We start from the raw sequence: 19708 nt of genomic DNA, 5'->3' as shown, positions 1-19708 counted from the left end.
CCGGGTTTGAGTCCGACCATGCGAATCCCTAGATTGGAACAAGTCCAAACCAGGGGAAGTTGTCGCGACACCAGACGAAGTCGAGCTTGGAGCAGGTTCCATCTCGACCTGTGTCGCGAAAGCATGGAGCGCGAGTTGTCGAGCTCGTCGACGAACTTGTCGAGGCCGCTGCGGAGGATCCGCAGCGACGGTTTTTGGCGTCATGTCGACGAGGAATCGCCGAAAGTTGCCCGCACCATCTGTGATGCAAACCCACGAGCCAAAAACGAACGTCGTACCCTGAGAGGGAACTGACCTGATGAAATTGAAAGATTCCATCGAGCTCCCGGTGGATCTTCGACGCGCCCCCCTACCTGGCGCGCCAGCTGTCGGTGTTTAACCGGCTTGCCCACCGAGGGATATACCCAAGGTGGTAAGTTTTGGGTGAGGAGACGCCGAGATCAGGAACTCGAAGGTGCAAAAGAACACAAGACTTTAGACAGGTTCGGGCCGCACGGAGCGTAACACCCTACGTCCTGTATGGTGGTCTGTATTCTCTTTGGTGTAGATTGGCCTAATGATCTTCTTCCTTCTTTGAGGGGGGTCCCTGACCTCCCTTATATATCCGAGAGGTCAGAGTTACAAAGATGCTAACCAACTCCCGTCGAGGGATCACACCAGAACATATCTCGAGTAGATCCTCTCCGTATTGGTTAGCTCTATCTCCTATTTAAGCTCTATCTCCTATTTAAGCGGGATAAACAAGAGATAAGCAAAATGAATAAGAGATAAGACGGGCTTAATCTCTTAGACTACATAACGTGCCCAGCCCGGTGGCCCCGGGTCTGACAAATACACCATCGTATTGGTTCCTTACTACCTAAAACAAGATGATGATCCCAAATTTGCAGAATTATATATTTTTTGATACAAAAAATGAAATTGAAAATAGAATTCGAGCATTAAATAAAGAAGATAGTGAAACAAATGATATAAAATCCTTCTATATTCGAAGAACTTAGAAAAATGCTAGACCAATATAATCCACTAGTAAAAGTATTTAGACATGCACGCAATCTACTTGAACAACACAAAGGAATAGATGTTAGTATACGCATTATTGGAGCAAATAAGGACGATCCTTCGCAATATGAAATGCCACACTCAGAAGAACTCGCTATGCTCATAGTTGGTGATCTATGTCTTGAAAAATATAAACGAGATATTATCGTAAGTACAAAAATGAGGGGACTATAACGTATAACTATATATCACCCTGCATATATGGCACTACAGTATCCTTTACTATTTCCATATGGGGAAAGAGGATTTCAATTAGGCATAAATTACCACGAAACAAATACCAAGCGTGCGACAAAACGAAAGAGATCTACAGTAACACCACATGAATATTACAAATATCATATGCATTTTAGACCAAATCAACCATATCCATTGTTGTGCTATGGCAGATTATCAAAGCAAGCAATAGTAGACGCTCGCGCAATCGAAGATGAAGATCAACTCATGTATATAGCAAAAAACCAAAACAAGTTAAGAGCAGAGTATCTTCAAGGCATATTGATGCAATCGAAAAGGGACTTAATAAAGGAAATCAAATTGGAAAAAGAGTTTTCTTCCATCAAGTCATGTAGGATCAAGAAGATATGTTATACAAAATTACCATGATGGTATAGCAATCTGCAGAGAATATGGGCCTCCTGATCTATTTATAACATTCACTTGTAATACTAAATGGTCTGAAATAAAATTAGCTATTCTAAAGGGCGAGCAAGCTAATGATAGAGATGATATAATAGTACGTGTATTCCACATGAAACTACAAGAGCTATTAGAAGATATACGATCAAAAAAAAATATTTGGAGAAGTAATTGCTATTCTATATTCTGTTGAATTTCAAAAAAGAGGACTACCACATGTACACATCTTAGTCTAGTTAGATAAAAAAGACAATCAAATCACACCAGAAATAATAGATACATGGATATCAGCTGAGATACCTAATCCAAATGAGGATCCATTAGGATATGTCCTTGTAGCTGAACATATGATTCACGGACCATGTGGAGACAAAAATGAGAAGAGCCCATGTATGAAAAAAAGGAAAATGCTCAAAATATTACCCAAAAGAATTCCAAGACGAAACTAATTTTATTGATAATGGATTCACTCAATATCGTAGAAGAGATACAAATATTTATGTACGAAGAGACAATCATAACTTAGATAATAGATGGGGTTGTTCCACATAATTTATTTCTCCTAAAGAAATTTCAAGCACACATAAATGTAGAATTTGTGAATAAGAGTAAATTGCTTAAATATTTATGTAAATATGTTAACAAAGGGCCAGATAAAGCAAATATAGTTTTTGAGAAAATTAACAAGGACAATGATTCATTTGTAAATCAAGAAGATAAAGATATAAATAAAATTAAAGAGTATTCAGAGTCTAGATATATTTGTCAACAGACTCCCTATGGAGACTACTTGGCTTTGATATACATTATCATTGGCCACCAGTTGAGAGACTACCGGTGCATTTACCTCTACAAAACACAATAAAATTGCATGAAAATATCGATTTAAAATATATAATACAAGATCCTAAGTAGAAAAGTACAAAATTAACAGAATGGTTTGAGACAAATAAACTAAATGAAAATGCTAGAAACCTAACATACTGTGAGTTCCCAAAGCTTTGGAGATGGGATGAGACAAATAATAAGTGGATTGAAAGGGAACGTGGCTTCAAAATTGGACGATTATACTATGTTAATCCGATAGAAGGGGAACGCTTCTATCTTCGAATGCTCTTAATGATCGTAAAAGGAGCAACAAGTTATGAGGATCTAAGAACATACAATGGAACTGTATATCAACATTTAAAGAGGCTTGTGCAGTACGTGGTCTATTACAAGATGACGAAGAATGGTATAGAACATTCGACGAAGCAACAACTGGGGCTACATCTCTTCAATTGAGATATCTATTTACAACTATGTTATTATTTTGCAATTACAAGATGAAAGAAGATTCTATGAAAAAATTGGCGAAAAATGGTTGATGATATCGAATATCATTTAGTTGCCAAATACAAACCCATTATTTACCAGCCCACAGAGTTAGAATTGCAAGAGAAATTATTACACGAACTACAAGAAATATTGTCAAGAAATGGAGGTAATATATGCACATACAACCTGCCACAAATATCAATAGAGTGTACAAATAATATAATCAACTTATAGAAGAAGAACTAAAATATGATGTACACTCTTTAGAAATAGAAGCAAATAAATTATATTCTCAATTGAACAAAGACCAGAAAAATGCATTTCATAAAATAATTGACAATGTTCTAAGCAAAAAAATAGATTTCTTCTTTGTATGTGGCCACGGTGGAAGTGGCAAAATATTTCTTTGGAATACTATCGTATCATTTCTAAGAGCACAAAGAAAAATAGTTTTGACAGTTGCATCATCAGAAGTGGCTTCATTGTTACTTCCAAATGGGCGCACCGCACATTCAAGATTCAAAATTCTTATAGATACTGATGAGCTATCAGTTTGTGAAATAAAACGAGGCACAAAATTAGCACAACTATTAGCACAAACAGATCTTATTATATGGGATGAAGCATTAATGACTAATAGGCAATGCTTTGAAGCCTTTGATAGGTCACTAAGAGATATATTATCAGAAAAAAAATCAAAATTACAAGATATTCCCTTTGGAGGAAAGGTTGTCGTTCTTGGCGGGGACCCAAAGCAAACACTACCTGTTATTGAAAATGCATCTAAATCACAAATTATAAATGCATCAATATTCAAGTCATATCTTTGGAATCATATCAAAATACTATATTTACGTGAGAATATGTGCTTAAAAAAATTGCAAACAAATACTTTTGAATATAGTGAAACTCTTGATTTCAATGACTGGATACTAAGTATTGGAAACGGAACGAACGGAGTCACAAATGATATAGATGAAGATAGTGATTGCAAAATAGTGGAAATACCATCAGATCTATTGATAACCACAACTGACAATAAAATGAAAGTATTAGTTGAATCGACATATCCACATTTGCAAATAAAATTTAATGATCCGGAATATATTAAAGATAGAGCAATTCTTGCAACAACAAATGAGATAGTTGATGAAATAAATGAATATATCATGAGCTTTATACCAGGTTCAGAGAAAGAATATTTTAGCTCTGACAGTATATCAAACTGTACAGATACATGTAATGATGCTGATATACTTTATCCAATAGAATATTTAAATTCCTTAAATGCAAACAATTTCCCAACTCATAGATTGAAACTCAAATTGGTGTGCCTATAATGCTTTTGAGGAATCTAAACCAAAGTCTAGGCTTGTGTAATGGTACTCGACTAATAGTCACAAATCTAGGACAAAATGTTATTGAGGCTGTTATAATTACTGGTACACATACTGATGACAAAATACTTATACCTAGAATAAATCTAACAACGTGAGGATCACAATGGCCTTTCACATTATGTAGACAACAGTTCCCAATTAAGGTTTGTTATTCAATGACTATAAATAAAAGTCAAGGACAAAGTTTGTCAAATGTTGGAGTCTATTTGAAACAACCAGTATTTACACATGGACAATTGTATGTTGCTATATCAAGAGTGAAAGATAGAAAAGGATTAAAAATATTGATAGAAAACCCAGATGGATCATGTGGAACCAAAACTAAAAATATAGTATATAGTGAAATACTTAAAATTATCTAACTAGATATCCTTAAATTATACACATGCAAAATATAAATTCAATTATTTTACCAGACCTGAAGTATAAAAAATATATACTCAAAATATATAGTATATTAATCAAAATATATAGTATATTTGCAAGTATATTTTGCTAAAGGCGCGGTAACACCGCGCTATTTTCATAATAATTGTCAAATTAGTACTTGACTTATACTTATTTCATAATAATTGAAATTTTTATCTCGCTATATGGGTATCAACTTCTACTACTCCTCTGTTATACTTCCTTTACAATGCATATGTTTACCTAGCTGTAATGTTCACATAATGGATCATGCCCTCTATCAAGTCCTGTTTTAATTGTTAATCACAATTTAGAACTATCAGCACTCGAATGATGAAATATAAGCTTAATCTCTTTTCTATAATTTAGTGACATCTTTCATTATATTATTATTGCAGATGGAAATTACTCCAGTATCACAACTGCGTCCAGGAAGGCTAAATTATGGTTTACATGTGCGAATATCAAGAATGTGGGAGTTCAGAGGCACGAATGAACAAAATGACATCAAACATCTTGATCTTGTTCTCATAGATCAAAAGGTTCCTTATCACTAAAATATTTTACATTTACATATTCTGGTTGATATACCGCAATGATTTATCACTAATATATTTTACAAATCTCTCAAAATTTTCAAACTACATCCATGTTCTACTAACTATTTTAGACTTCCCACCTTCGTAGTTAATTTTTGTATTAAATTAGGTTATTATTTACTGTTTTACTTTTAATATTTATCTTTATATCTATTATTTATTTATGAATCATCTAATAATCTTTTTATATTCATACATAGGGAAGTTCAATCTATGCAGAGATTCCACCGGAGGCTATTGCTGATTTAAAACCACACCTACAAGAAAGAAAAATTGTTTACATGTCTAAAATAACAATTGAACTAGCTAAATTAGCATATAGAGTTGTTGACAATCCCTACATGGTCAAGCTCAACAAAAGGACGGTTGTGGTTGAAAATAAAGATGAAGTTCCAGGTTTCTCTAAATATACTTTCTCACTAATTCCATTGGATAAGCTGGAGCAATACAAGAACAAGACCGATCGTTTTATAACTTTCTACCCTTTTAAATCATTATTTTTATCATCATTACTAAAATTACACTAATTTTATATTTGGTATAATTTTTCTTTTATATATATATATTCTACAGATGTTATTGCCAAGATCAGAGCAGTCACAAATGCAACAAAGGTTACTACAGCTTCAGGAGATCAGCAAATGAGAAGAGTTATACTCTTAGAAGATTAAGTACTCTCTCTATACTGTATATTTACAATAGTTTACAAAAACAAAATACGATTGAGTTGTCACTATCAGGGAAAAGAGCTTTGGAATTTGACGGAGAGCAAGTTATACATGTGGGTCAACATCATCATGTTATTGCAATATTTGTAGGAACCTTAGTGAAGCTCTACAAAGGTCACTATCCATTTCTGAGTGGAACTTCAGCATGTCATTGGTACATCAACGAAAATGACATTGCCGAAATCAAGGTTTTTCAGAAAAGGTAAGATACAAAAAATATATATTCATTTTTATTTAGCCATAAACAGTAGCTAAAATTCTATAAAATGTTGATAGTTTGCCAAGTGATCCTATAAAGACGTATCTCCAAATTGATGCCGATGCAGCATAAAAATTTGAAGACAGAACCCTACAAGAGCTCAAGCATGTAGACCCTTTCCTTGACATGGTAACGTTTTAATTGACAAAAAAAATTATTCAAACAAAGTTAAATATTGCATAAATAAAAATACTTCAGTTCTCTTACACTTTGATACAGGGACAAAGATATCAGTGCACAGCTACTATTATTGGAATCACAGAAAACCAAACATGGTGTTATAGAGCTTGCAAGGATGATTCAAAAAGAAAATAATTATGAATGCGCAAAGGAAGAATGTCCATCTACACAATTTGAATGGAAGTAAGTTTATGATACAGCGAATAATTATCCTTGCACTGCTATCCATAGGTTATATATTATATAAATTTATTTCAAATGGACCTTCATTACCAGTTTATTCTTACTAACTTTTTGTTTGTGATCAGATCTAATAAAATATTATATTTTTTTAATTCAGGTACAAAATACCATTTATTGCAAGTGATCACACCTATAAGCTAGAATTTATGTTCTTTGAGAAAAAAGGAATGGAGCTTATAGGAAAAAGTGCATCGACTCTTATTAAGCAATATAAACCAAAGGAGATACCACCAGAGATATCAGCTTGGATAGGCTACAAATTTACTTACATTGTAAGAGTGCTATAAAAAAAGTGTTAACGCTGCTGATCCATCCTTTGAAGTGCTTATGATAAAAGAAAGATTTGGAAAGGAGCCTATTATATCATTTACAAGCTCAAATGAAGGTGTCCTAGCAGAATCCTCCTCCTCTTTTATCACAGAATTCAAGGATTTACCATTGCTGATTCCAATTACTTCTAAAGACACAAAAGAATGAGTATGTAATATTCTTACACATTCAGTTATAGTGTAATAAGATAAGCATATGACGTTCATTCTCCACAAAATATAAACTTTTCCTGAACTAAATCATTATTTTTTTCTAACATAGCTCACAGACTATTCACAGGTAGAAAACGCTGGAGAAACTCAAGATATGGAGATTTGAACCATTTGGGTATGATTTATATATATTCCTTTTATTCAATATGTCCTGCATCTTGCTTGCAGTTCTGTCAATGACTATTATATTTGACTGATAAAACTCAGTAGTGGTGCTTGGCTTAGCCTCAGCACTTATAGTTTAGAAGCATGAATTGCGGCCTCTTTGAACTGATTTTTTAGATCACAATATGAGCATAACAACTTTAGAATATAATTGGGAAAAATATGAACTGAACACTGTTGCATGTGTTCCTACTAAATCAATTTGCCCAGTCACACATTTTGTTGATTAGCTATCACCTCATTGTTTAGTGTTACTGTATCCCTAACTCCTTTGACTGATAAAACTCAGTAGTGGTGCTTGGCTTAGCCTCAGCACTTATAATTCCGAAGCATAAATTTAAGCCTCTTTTAACTGATTTTTCAGATCACAATATGGGCACAACAACTTTACAATATAATTGGGGAAAATATAAACTGAATACTGTTGCATGTGTTCCTACTAAATCAATTTGCCCTATCACATATTTTGTAGATTAGCTATCACCTCATTGTTTAGTGTTGTTGTATCTCCAACTCCATAGCCTCTAAACCATCTTCAAACCATTGACCAGCTGCCTGGACTTAAAATCGCACATAGAATTTTATTTGCCTACTCATATTACAAGGTTCAAGGATTTTCCTTAATAGTATATGGATTAGTAATTATTTTTCTATTGTGCAAAATTGAATAATTGAATTATATACATCTGTATATATGCACACCTGTAACGGTACTGCATTATGTGCTCCGCTTTTCTGAATAATTCTTAACTCCATACATTTCACTATTTATTTGTCTACACTTCAGCATTTGGGAAGAAGCTCAGAGCTCAAACAAAAGAAGCTTTGGAGAGCTAGACAATCATAGACAATCATAACCAGGTAATACGTACACTATTATTGTTGTATCAATAATCAATATCTTATAATTACTATATAACTTACAGAACTCTGTTTATCAGGAAACACTAGTACAATATGGCTCTACACAAGCGGTAGGCTTTTTCCATCACAAGCGGCTAGGTTAGAAAACCGCTTGAGATGTGCCAGGCCATTCAAACCGCTTGTGATGTTCATGTGATATCCGCGTCAACATCACAGGCGGTTTATAATATAACCCGCTTGTGAGTTTATTACCATCACAGGCGGTTTTTAACCTTACCGGCTGTGATATAATTTTGAAATCACAAACGGTCAGTAATACGAAACGCTTGTAATGCGGGACATGTGTCACAAGCGGTTTTAGAATCTTAACCGCTTGTGATGGATTCATATCTCAAGCGGTCTGTAACAGGGAACGCTTGTGATGCTGGATACGTATCACAAGCGGTCAAGCTAAATAGAACCGCTTGTATGTGAATACCAAACCGAGTAAAATTGCATAGACAGAGGCCCTTCGTCAAGAATCACAGAATGAAATATACTCAAGTCCAATATAGATCAATACAGAATCACAGAATCGATATTCTTTCAAGTCCAATATAGATAAATACAGAATCACAGAAGGGAAATTTCTATAATCTACAAGTAACAAATTAATATGTAACACTATAATAAGCTCCAACAAATGAAGTTTCTAGCTGAGACCTCTCCTGGGCATTGCTGCACATATAGGCAAAACAAATCAGTTAACCGTGACCTTTAGCATCAACATGAGCATTTATATTGTTAGTAGAAAACCACCATATATATATGTGAATGAATTTAAATAGCACACATAGAGAACTTGAGAGATTTTAAATTCATTGGTAACCACAATACATAGTCGATCGGACACATGACAAATACAATTTGATTCATACAATTTTTCATGAACTACCATTTTTCCGCACGTATGGCTTCAAGTTCTTATCAATTTTCTTTTCCACACGCTTGATTCTCTCAGGACCATTAAAGACGGACATCTCTTCATACTTATTGTATTCCTCATCTCCGTCTCCCACATTCTCAACTCCAACAATTTTTTGCTTTCCAGAAATAACTACATGGCACTTCTCATTTGATGGATCGAGTACATAGAACACTTGTGCAACACATTCGGCGAGAACCCATGGGTCATCTTTATATCCTACTTTCTTTAAGTCTACCAGTGTGAGTCCGTAGTTGTCCACTGTCACCCCCCGGGATGTTGTACCCATTGGCACCTAAATAAGGGTATTTTCAAGCTCGGACCATAATCAAGTTCCCATATTTCCTCTATGAATCCAAAATATGTGGTTTTCTGTCCCTGTAGGTCAAAAGCATCAATACGAACACCGCTATTTTGCACAACACTTTTCATGTCTTTTGATTTAGTGTGGAATGTGTACCCATTGATGTCATATGCTTGCCATGATGTCACTAAACACGATGGTCCAGAAGCCAAATTCCTCATTGTTTTCTCTTCCAAAGAGTCTCCGGATGGGATGTTTTTGTCCATTAACCATTCGCTAAAACGATGTTTGTGCTCCCTCATGATCCAGTCCTCTGTGCGGTTCTGATTTTCTTTACGAAGCTCATCTAGGTGTTCCTCAATGTAAGGCTCGGCTATCGCGAGATGTTGTAGTACACTACCATGAGCACAATGTACTATCTTGTAATCCTCGACGCGGAAAGTTTTCCTGCCCATTCTCCCTCTCCCACATAGTTTACCCTCATGTTTAGGTACAGGCACACCTATCATTGTTCCATCTCTGATGTAATCTATACAGCTCTCAATCACTTCTTCTGTAGTGTATCCCTCCATGATTGAACCCTCTGGGTGAGCGCGATTTCGCACATAACCTTTTAACACTGCCAAGTACCGCTCCAACTGAAACATATGATGTAAATATAGTGGCCCTAATATTTTTATCTGATCCACGAGATGTATGATAAGGTGTACTTGCATATCAAAAAATGATGGAGGAAAATACATTTCAAGCTTGCACATAGTCTCGATGATGTATGCCTTCAGATAGTCCAAGTCTTCTAAAGCTATTACTTTTTGTGACACTGCATTGAAAAAGTAACACAAACGTGTGATGACAACTTTGACATGCTCTGTTTCGAGGGCTCTTACCGCAATTGGGAGGAACACCGTCATCATCATATGGCAGTCATGAGAGTTGTAACCAAATAGAGACAAGTCCTTCATCCTAACTAGTTTGCTGATATTGGATGAGAAACCTGTGGGCACTTTGATCCCACGCAAACATTTGCAAATTTTTGTTTTCTCCTCAACTGTCAAGTTGTAGCTAGCTGGGGGAAGGTAAGGCTTCCCTTTGCCACTATCCACTGGATGAAGTTCCGATCTGATTTGAAGATCTACTAGGTCCTGGCGTGACTTAAGTCCATCCTTTGTCTTACTCGGCATGCCCAGTAAGGTTCCAATGATGCTATCAAAAACATTCTTTGTTACATGCATCAAATCAATGCTGTGGCAAATTTCCATATCCTTCCAGTATGGGAGGTACTTGAAAAAAATCGATTGCTTCTTGAAAGTTGTGTCAGTTGAAGGGTCAGTTCTCTTTCTCTTTTCTCCTTTGTTTTTTTTCCCCTTTCCGAATACAACCTGAATGTTTTTTACAATTTCAAAAATGAGTTTCCCGCTATAAGGCTTTGGTGCACCTTCACTTTCCAGTTCATTGTTAAATTCCTCTTTCATCTTTCGGTACTTATGCTGCTTCATCAAGAACCGTCTGTGTCCCATGAACACCAACTTCTTGGATGATTTAAGGTATAAGGAAGCAGTTCCCTCCACGCACACTACACAACCATTCTTTCCTTTGGTCTTTTGCCCTGAAAGTGTGGCGCCCCCGGGAGAATCATGGATGGTAACAAATATAATTGCTCTTAGGTTGAAATACTCCTGGCGATACTCATCCCATATTCGAACTCCTTCATTCCAGAGCTTCGCCATATCTTCCATAAGAGGTTCCAGGAACACATCAATATCAACACCAGCTGCTTTCGGACCTTGAATAAGAATAATCAACATAATGTACTTCCTTTTGTGACACAACCATGACGGAAGGTTGTACATCGTCAGAGTCACGGGCCAGGTGCTATGTATACTTCTTTTTTCACCAAATGGATTCATTCCGTCTGTACCCAAAGCAAATCTTACATTTCTGATTTCTTTGGCAAACTCAGGATACAAATGATCAAAAGTTTTCCACTGTGATGCATCAGCAGGGTGTCGAATCTGTTTGTTATTCTGCTTGCAACTTTCAGCATGCCAGCGCATAAGCTCAGCCTCCCTAGGGTTCGAGAACAAACGCTTCAAGCGATCAATTACTGGAAGATACCACATCACCAAAGCTGGGATCTTTGACCTCCTTTTGCCATCCATGTCATCAAAAGTGTCATCATCAATTTCAGGTCCGATAGCGGCTTTCTTGTTTCTATTTATCTTTGCGATTTTGTTCACACACTCTTGATTGTAGCTCTTCTTGTATCGACTAACATTGCAAACTGGGCATCTTGTTGCGTTCTCAAACTCGCCACGATACAGAATACAATGGTTCGGACATGCATGAATTTTTTGCACACCTAGAGCTACGGGAGATATAAGCTTCTTCGCTTTATAAGTGCTGGTTGGTATTTGTTGGGTTTTGGTAGGAGTTGGGATAGAAATTTTAAAAGATCTGTGAAGCTAGTATCAGACCATCCGGCGCTAGCCTTCAACTTAAGAAGTTCAAGAACTGTACGCAGTGTAGTAAACTCTTTGTCACAGCCCTTTGATTCATCATATAAAGGTTCTTTTGAGGCACTTTCCAGACCCTCCAATTTAGGTAGATCTTTCTTCTGTGATCCCATAGAACTCAACATTTCTGGATCCATATGGCGCAACATGTCTTCGCAATCAAATTCTACAAAATCTTGATTGGCATCCACAGAATCCACTTTACCATCCTTTTTAGCTAACATTCCCACAGCACTTTCGTCATTACCAAGCACTTCACACGGATCCAGCTCACCATGTTCTGTCCATATCGTGTAATTGTTTTTGAACCCTCTTTTGAGCAGATGTGATTGGATTGCTCCTGTATCTCTCCAAGCTACCTTATTATCACAATCGATGCATGGGCACAATATCTCCTTACTTTTTCGCATATTCGCGTGCTTGTTGGCCGCTTCAATAAAGCTTCTGACATTTCGAATGTACGACGGATGTGGTCTTGGCACATTGTACATCCAACCTCGGTCCATTGCCTGTCCCTATATTGATTAACGTAAATTGAATTCAAGACCATATGACGATAGGTACATGACAGTGAAACAAGATCATATCGATAGGTACATGACAGAAGTCTGAATCTTCAAAATTCTATGCCATGAACTACAAAAACCCCTAATTAATTGAATTCGATCACTAAATCATGAACGAATGTGCATAAACTAAAGCAACAGACAAATTTGATGAGGATACCTTGCGGCTTGGGGTCGGTTCATCAGCTCGTGGACGCGCGGCGCTCTGCTCGGGGACAGCAGCTTGTACACGGCACGACGCTCGGGGACGGCGGCAGCTCCTGGACGGCGCGACGCTCTGGGATGGCGGCAGCTCGTGGACGTACGGCGTGGCACTCTGGGCCGGCGGCGGCAGCTCGTGGACGCGAATCGGCGCTCGGGGCCCGCGCGCCAGCCGTAGATGGCGCGACGCTCGGGGACGGCGGCAGCTCCTGGACGGCGCGACGCTCTGGGACGGCGGCAGCTCGTGGACGTTCGGCGTGGCGCTCTGGGCCGGCGGCGGCAGCTCGTGGACACGAATCGGCGCTCGGGGCCCGCGGCGCCAGCCCGTGGACGGCGCGACGCTCGGGGACAGCGGCGCTCGTGGACGGCGCGGCGCTCGGGGCCGCGGCGCTCGTGGACGGCGGCGGCAGCTCGTCCCACGTCGCGGCGTCGGGGCAGGGACGGCGGCAGCTCGCCAACGGCAGCCTTGGCGGCGCTGTTAGGCAACGGTAGAAACTCGAAAGGGTTCCTCTGCAACTCGATTCCAACCAGTTCATAATGTACACACACCACAAGCGGATATAAACCAAAATCCGCTTGAGATACACGGAAACCGCTTGTGATGCAGAACTTCACAAGCGCTTTTTCCTTGAAGACCGCCTGTGATGCAGAACATCACAAGCGCTTTTTCCTTCACGACCGCTTGTGACGTGGAACATCTCAAGCGCTTTTTCCTTCCCGACCGCTTGTGAAACAGCTTGCGATACGCTTTTCCTTCCCAAGCGCTTTTTCCTTCCAGTCCGCTTGGGATAACTTTTTTCAATTTTTGGTCTTATGAAATTTCGTTTCAGAATAATCTGTGTGTGAACGTTGGATAAATCTTTTGGTACAATTTCTACATATCATATAGTGCATGAGTGTCGCTGCATAGAGTTTTCATGAATTTTCGAGTTTGGTAACTATTTAATTGTATTTAAATGAATTTCTACATGCTTCTTGAGAGTAATTCGAACTTGAACTAAGAGTACAAACAATATGTCTCAAAAAAATTCCTGAAAAATATATATTGTTTGATGTGTTATAGTATTGACTAATTTCCAGAAAATGATCCAAAATTTAATTGTTTGTTAACTAAAAATGGTACCTTTGCTCTGTGTGATGGCAACAAATAAATCTAATAATATGGATTTTTTGTCCAAAAAATCTATAACTTGACATGGCATCATACTTTAGGTTACTGAACTCCTAGAAAAAAATCACTTGATTTCGACAACTTTAGAAACACACTTGTTCATAGGATCACAAGTAAGAGTCACAAGTTAATATAAAGTGAACTAAATCAATGATCCTATGAACAAGTGTGTTTCCAAAGTTGTCAAAATCAAGTGATTTTTTTTCTAGGAGTTCAGTAACCTAAAGTATGATGCCATGTCAAGTTATAGATTTTTTGGACAAAAGATCCATATTATAAGATTTATTTGTTGCCATCACACAGAGCAAAGGTACCTTTTTTAGTTAACAAACAATTAAATTTTGGATCATTTTCTGGAAATTAGTCAATACTATAACACATCAAACAATATATATTTTTCAGGAATTTTTTTGAGACATATTGTTTGTACTCTTAGTTCAAGTTCGAATTACTCTCAAGAAGCATGTAGAAATTCATTTAAATACAATTAAATAGTTACCGAACTCGAAAATTCATGAAAACTCTATGCAGCGACACTCATGCACTATATGATATGTAGAAATTGTACCAAAAGATTTATCCAACGTTCACACACAGATTATTCTGAAACGAAATTTCATAAGACCAAAAATTGAAAAAAGTTATCCCAAGCGGACTGGAAGGAAAAAGCGCTTGGGAAGGAAAAGCGTATCGCAAGCTGTTTCACAAGCGGTCGGGAAGGAAAAAGCGCTTGAGATGTTCCACGGCACAAGCGGTCGTGAAGGAAAAAGCGCTTGTGATGTTCTGCATCACAGGCGGTCTTCAAGGAAAAAGCGCTTGTGAACAGATGGATGCCTATGTGTCCCACGCAGGCGCGCCCCAAACAAAATTTTCATCTCCCTCCCGGAGGCGCGCCGCCAGACAAAATTTTCATCGCCCGCCTACCGCGCCAGCCGTGTCCTTCCCCGCCGCCATCCCCTTGCCGGCCGGAGGGCCGCGCCATCCTCGAGCCGAGCGGAGCGCCGCCGTCCCCGAGTGGAGCGCCGCCGTCCCCGAGGGGAGCGGCGCCGTCCCCGAGCGGAGTGCCGCCGTGCCCTAGCGGAGGCCCGCCGTCCCCGAGCGGAGGGGCGCCGTCCCCGAGCGGAGCGCCGCTCGGGGCGGAGCGGCGCCGTCCCCGAGCGGAGCGCCGCCGTGCCCTAGCGGAGGGCCACCGTCCCCGAGCGGAGGGGCGCCGTCCCCGAGCGGAGTGCCGCCGTGCCCAAGCGGAGGGCCGCCGTCCCCGAGCGGAGTGCCGCCGTCCCCGAGCGGAGTGCCGCCGTCCCCGAGCGGAGTGCCGCCGTCCGCCGTCCGCGAGTGGAGCACCGCCGTCCCCGAGCCCAGTGCAGCCACGGTTGTACCTGTTCCTGGGCCTTCTCGTAGTTGATTCTCTGCCTCACAGTTCACATATACGTACATCAATTGTTCTTCCTAGATGCTGCTCTAGTGCACTGGCCTTTACAGAATACAGTTGTTGTTCCTAGATGATAACAATACATGAACTGCCTCTTATGTTAACCTCTATTTGTTAGCATGAACTGCCTCTTATGTTCTGAGATAGCATGTATTCTTGCTCTGAATTGCATTGATTCATCCTTTTCAGTTACATAGAATTAGCTTAAATTTTTCTACTGATGTGCAGTGCTTGTATTTGTTACTAGGATGGATGATATGGACTTGACCGGTGTCTGTAACAAATCTAATGAAGACGCGACCAGACTCCATTGGCAGACATCAAGCAGTTCCAGTGAAGGCAGCGGGGAGGAGGATAGTCCTAGTGATGACAATCCTTCAACACCCATACCTCCGAGACAGAGAAAAACTTCAGATGAGCTTGATGCTGACTATATTCCCAACGAAGAGGAGGTAAATAGAAATCAGCCTGATAACTTAAATTATGTAGCATCTAAAATATGTCCATATATTAAAGGCCATCAATTGTTTGAATATATAGGTCTCAAATGAAGAGAAAAAAGAGGAGGCATGCTCTACGGGAAACACAGAGGAAGCTCCGGTGGCTGAATCATCTGTTTCACAGAAGCGGAAACGAGGGCCACGAGGTCCCAATCAGCTGAAGGCCGGTGCAGTCATGTACATAACAAAGCTCAATGCAGAGGGGTTTCCTGAAGAACCACTTGATGTGGTTACAAAGTTCCGAAATGCCTGTGGGGCTATTGTCAGAGATATAGTGCCGATCACACTTAAGAAGTGGAAGGATTTGGATGAGGACACCCGCAATAGGCTATGGGCTAAGATGTCAGAGTCATTCAGGGTCCCGAAAGGCACGGAGGATGCAGTAAGGAAGTCGATGCTCTCTGCTATGGCCAGGAGGTTTCGTGGGTGGAAGGTTGAGATGAATAGGGATTTTGTTAAGAAGAACAGGGTTCCTCCGCCGAAGAAAATGGGGAAAATCACACAAGCTCAGTGGGAGGAATTTGTTCGTCAGAAGACCGAACCGAAGGCCAAAGAGCTGAGCGAAACTAATTCTCAGAGAGCAAAGAAGAACAAACACCCCCATCGCCTCGGGTCAACCGGATATCTCCCTAAAGCAATGGAGTGGAACAGGATAATTGAGGAAGCTATGGCCAATGGCACTTTGGACCCATTATTAAAAGATATCGATGAGCGAGCTCTTCGTTGGATCTTAGCTCGTGCAGGTTTGACTAATGAGGGCAAACTGTTGCATCCAGAATTGGTTGGTGAAGTTGCAGAAAAAGTTCAAGAATATGCAGAAAAGAGAAAGAAGGGCGAGTTTAAGCCTCGGAGGGAGAATGACATACTAACTGCAGCACTTGGCACTCCTGAACACACTGGACGGGCTCGGGGAATCTCTTCTAAGATTTCCTGGAGAGAGGCATTTCCAGAGTATGCATCGTCATACAGGAAACATGAGAAGGCGAAAAGGACCCTTGAAGAGGCTATTGATGAAAGGGTACAGAAGGCTATTAGTGAAGCAATGAAGAGAATGAAGGAAACAGGATGTGTACCGAGTGAACAGCATCCAGGCCCCATGAGTCCACCTCTAGTCCCTAGCAGTGTAGGATCTGTGCAAAGCTTGGGATCGGGCACCAAGTTCCCTGTAGACTTCATTGTTGAGGACACGCCTTGCCGTCTTCATATTCCAATCAATCGATCTGGGACAAAAACAAAACAGGCTGCTATTGGTGTGGTAAAACCAGGACTGCTTTGCTGCAATGATAGTCCTGTTCCGCCATTCTATGCTGTGGTCCAAGTTCTAGAGATCACAGATAGTGGTTGTGAAGATTGGGAGATAGACTATCCAGTTGAGGGGATCATGACTTTGCAGCAAGCAGTGAATAAGTTGGTCCTTTGGCATCGACGCGACATTAAGTTGGGTGATGAGCTGATCTCAAGCCCCCTATCGCGTCATAAGTCACCAACACCAACTTCAACACCCATGCAACAGAAAGATAGTTCAATCCCCATGGTGCAGGAAAGTATAGCACCGGCCTCCCACAAAACTAGTGAAACAGTCATATCACCTCTGAAGAAGGCAGTTGAGGAGGGGGATGTGGACAGAATTGTTCCTCAGAATGTTGATGCTGACATTAGAAAGGAAGCAAAGGTTGACACCAATGTTGCAGGGCCAAGTACTTCAAAGAAAATTCATCAACAAATAGCCACTGACAATGTCAAGAAACCGGCAGAAGTTGTGACACGCTACTTGGAAAGGTTGAAGAGAGTTATGACAGATCAGTCAAAAGCAGAATCAGCATCTTGTGGAGTACGCACACGGTCCCAATTAAAAGACAAGCTCGAGGTATGGGAAGAAGATGGAATGATTCATACTCGAGATTCATTACGTCTTAAAGTCGATATCCCGATATACAAGAAGGAGGATGTTCCTCCTAAATTTGAGAATGGGAGGCCGTTCTTGACAACGGTGCAACTTTCTAAGTTGTCGGCTGCAGAGATTACAATGCATGAGTGGTACATGGTGGCTAGCAACAAACACAAACTCGAGGGCTTCTCATATGTTGTGCCAGATGATGCATTTTGGAGCAAAGATAATGTAGATGCTGTGCGGTATTTATTCTTTGACGATCTGTGGTCGTTGTACCATCGAAAAAGGATGGAAACCAACTACTTAACCCTCTTTTGCTTGTAAGTACCTCTAAACTTTAATGTCTGTTAGTTTTGTACAGCACAGATTCTAACAATTATTGCTTCTTACATGTAGGATGCAGTACATAGATGGTAAGAAGAAACAACTTCAGACAGGGTTTCTTGATCCATTGATGATATCCCAAGCTCGCTACAAAGAAGTTGTTCGGAGACATGGAGAAGAATACAAAGACCTTGATGATGATGAATTTGAGAGAGCAGTCAAAAAGAATCAAAGAAAAAAAAAGAGGCTAATGGCAGCATACATCGGGCGAGCCATGTACAATCATGTACAACATGGCAAGGAGTTAATAATAGCTCCGCACCACTTTAAGTAAGTTCTCCACATGGTTTTGAACTACAAATTATGGCAATCGTGATCTTAACATGTGTTTTCGTATATGTATATGTAGTGACCACTACATTTGTATCAAGATCTTTCCAAAGAGTGGTACAGCCATGGTCTTCGACTCGCTGAGAATGCAAAAGGATGCATATAATGACTTCTTGAAGATTTTAGAGAAGTATGACTATTTTACACTTGTACTTACAACTTAGCAAATGTATTGTCTTAATCTCACAATGGTATTCTTATATGCAACGCATACCGTTTTTATTACAAAGATCTTGGCGGCGAGCATCCAGAGGACAAGCCTAATTTGTCAATATCATTATGTTCAACCAGTCAGAAACAACCTCCTGGTACTGTCCTGTGCGGTTATTATGTATGTGAATGGAGTCGTGTCAACCGTGAGGATGTAAGTTCCCTATCATTGTCTATGTTTCAATTTTTTTATTGCAGCCCATGACATTACTATTACAAAGCACCTTTCGCTTTCATTCCAGGTTTCTAAATCCAACATCAAGGATGAATCGCAAGGAAGAGATATGGCTACTGTCGGCGTGGCTAAGGTTGTAAGAGACTTGCTTTCCTTTTTGCACCGTGAAGTTCTTCCCCCAAATGGACTACTCTTCAATGAAAAGGGAAAGTTGTCTGATCTCCCAGAATTGTACAATCTAGCTCACAGTGTTTAGACCTTGAATTTGTTTAGCTTATGTCATGTGTGGCCTGTTCTTCAATGTTGATGTATGGACTTGAACTTGAGCTGCTGTAAATTATGGTTTGGTGATAATACTACTGTTGTCGTTCTGTGAATGTGATCTGTGATTTGTATGAATCTGTATATCTATTTGCTGTATGAATCTGGATATGATTTATGAATGCAAATTGAATTTGGATATGAATCTGGACATATTAAACCGCTTGTGATGTGTTAGATCACAAGCGTCTGGGCTTGCAAACCGCTTGTGATATGTATTTATCACAAGCGGTTGGGCTTAAAACCGCTTGTGATATGTTCCTATCACAAGCGGATTGGCTTACAAACAGCCTGTGATATGAATTTATCACAAGCGGCTCAGCTCAAAACCGCTTGTGATATG

At 39.6% G+C, this 19708-nt stretch overlaps 1 pseudogene; it reads left to right on the top strand.

Annotated features, from left to right (window-relative positions):
• The first annotated feature begins 5766 nt into the window (after window positions 1-5766).
• On the top strand, window positions 5767-8399 carry LOC112885099 (annotated as a pseudogene).
• Window positions 8400-19708: the final 11309 nt, after the last annotated feature.

Source organism: Panicum hallii, chromosome 3 (assembly GCF_002211085.1).
Source record: "Panicum hallii strain FIL2 chromosome 3, PHallii_v3.1, whole genome shotgun sequence".
Classification (NCBI taxonomy): domain Eukaryota; kingdom Viridiplantae; phylum Streptophyta; class Magnoliopsida; order Poales; family Poaceae; genus Panicum; species Panicum hallii.
Note: the sequence above shows the minus strand (reverse complement) of the source record. Positions and strands in the feature narration are given on the sequence as shown.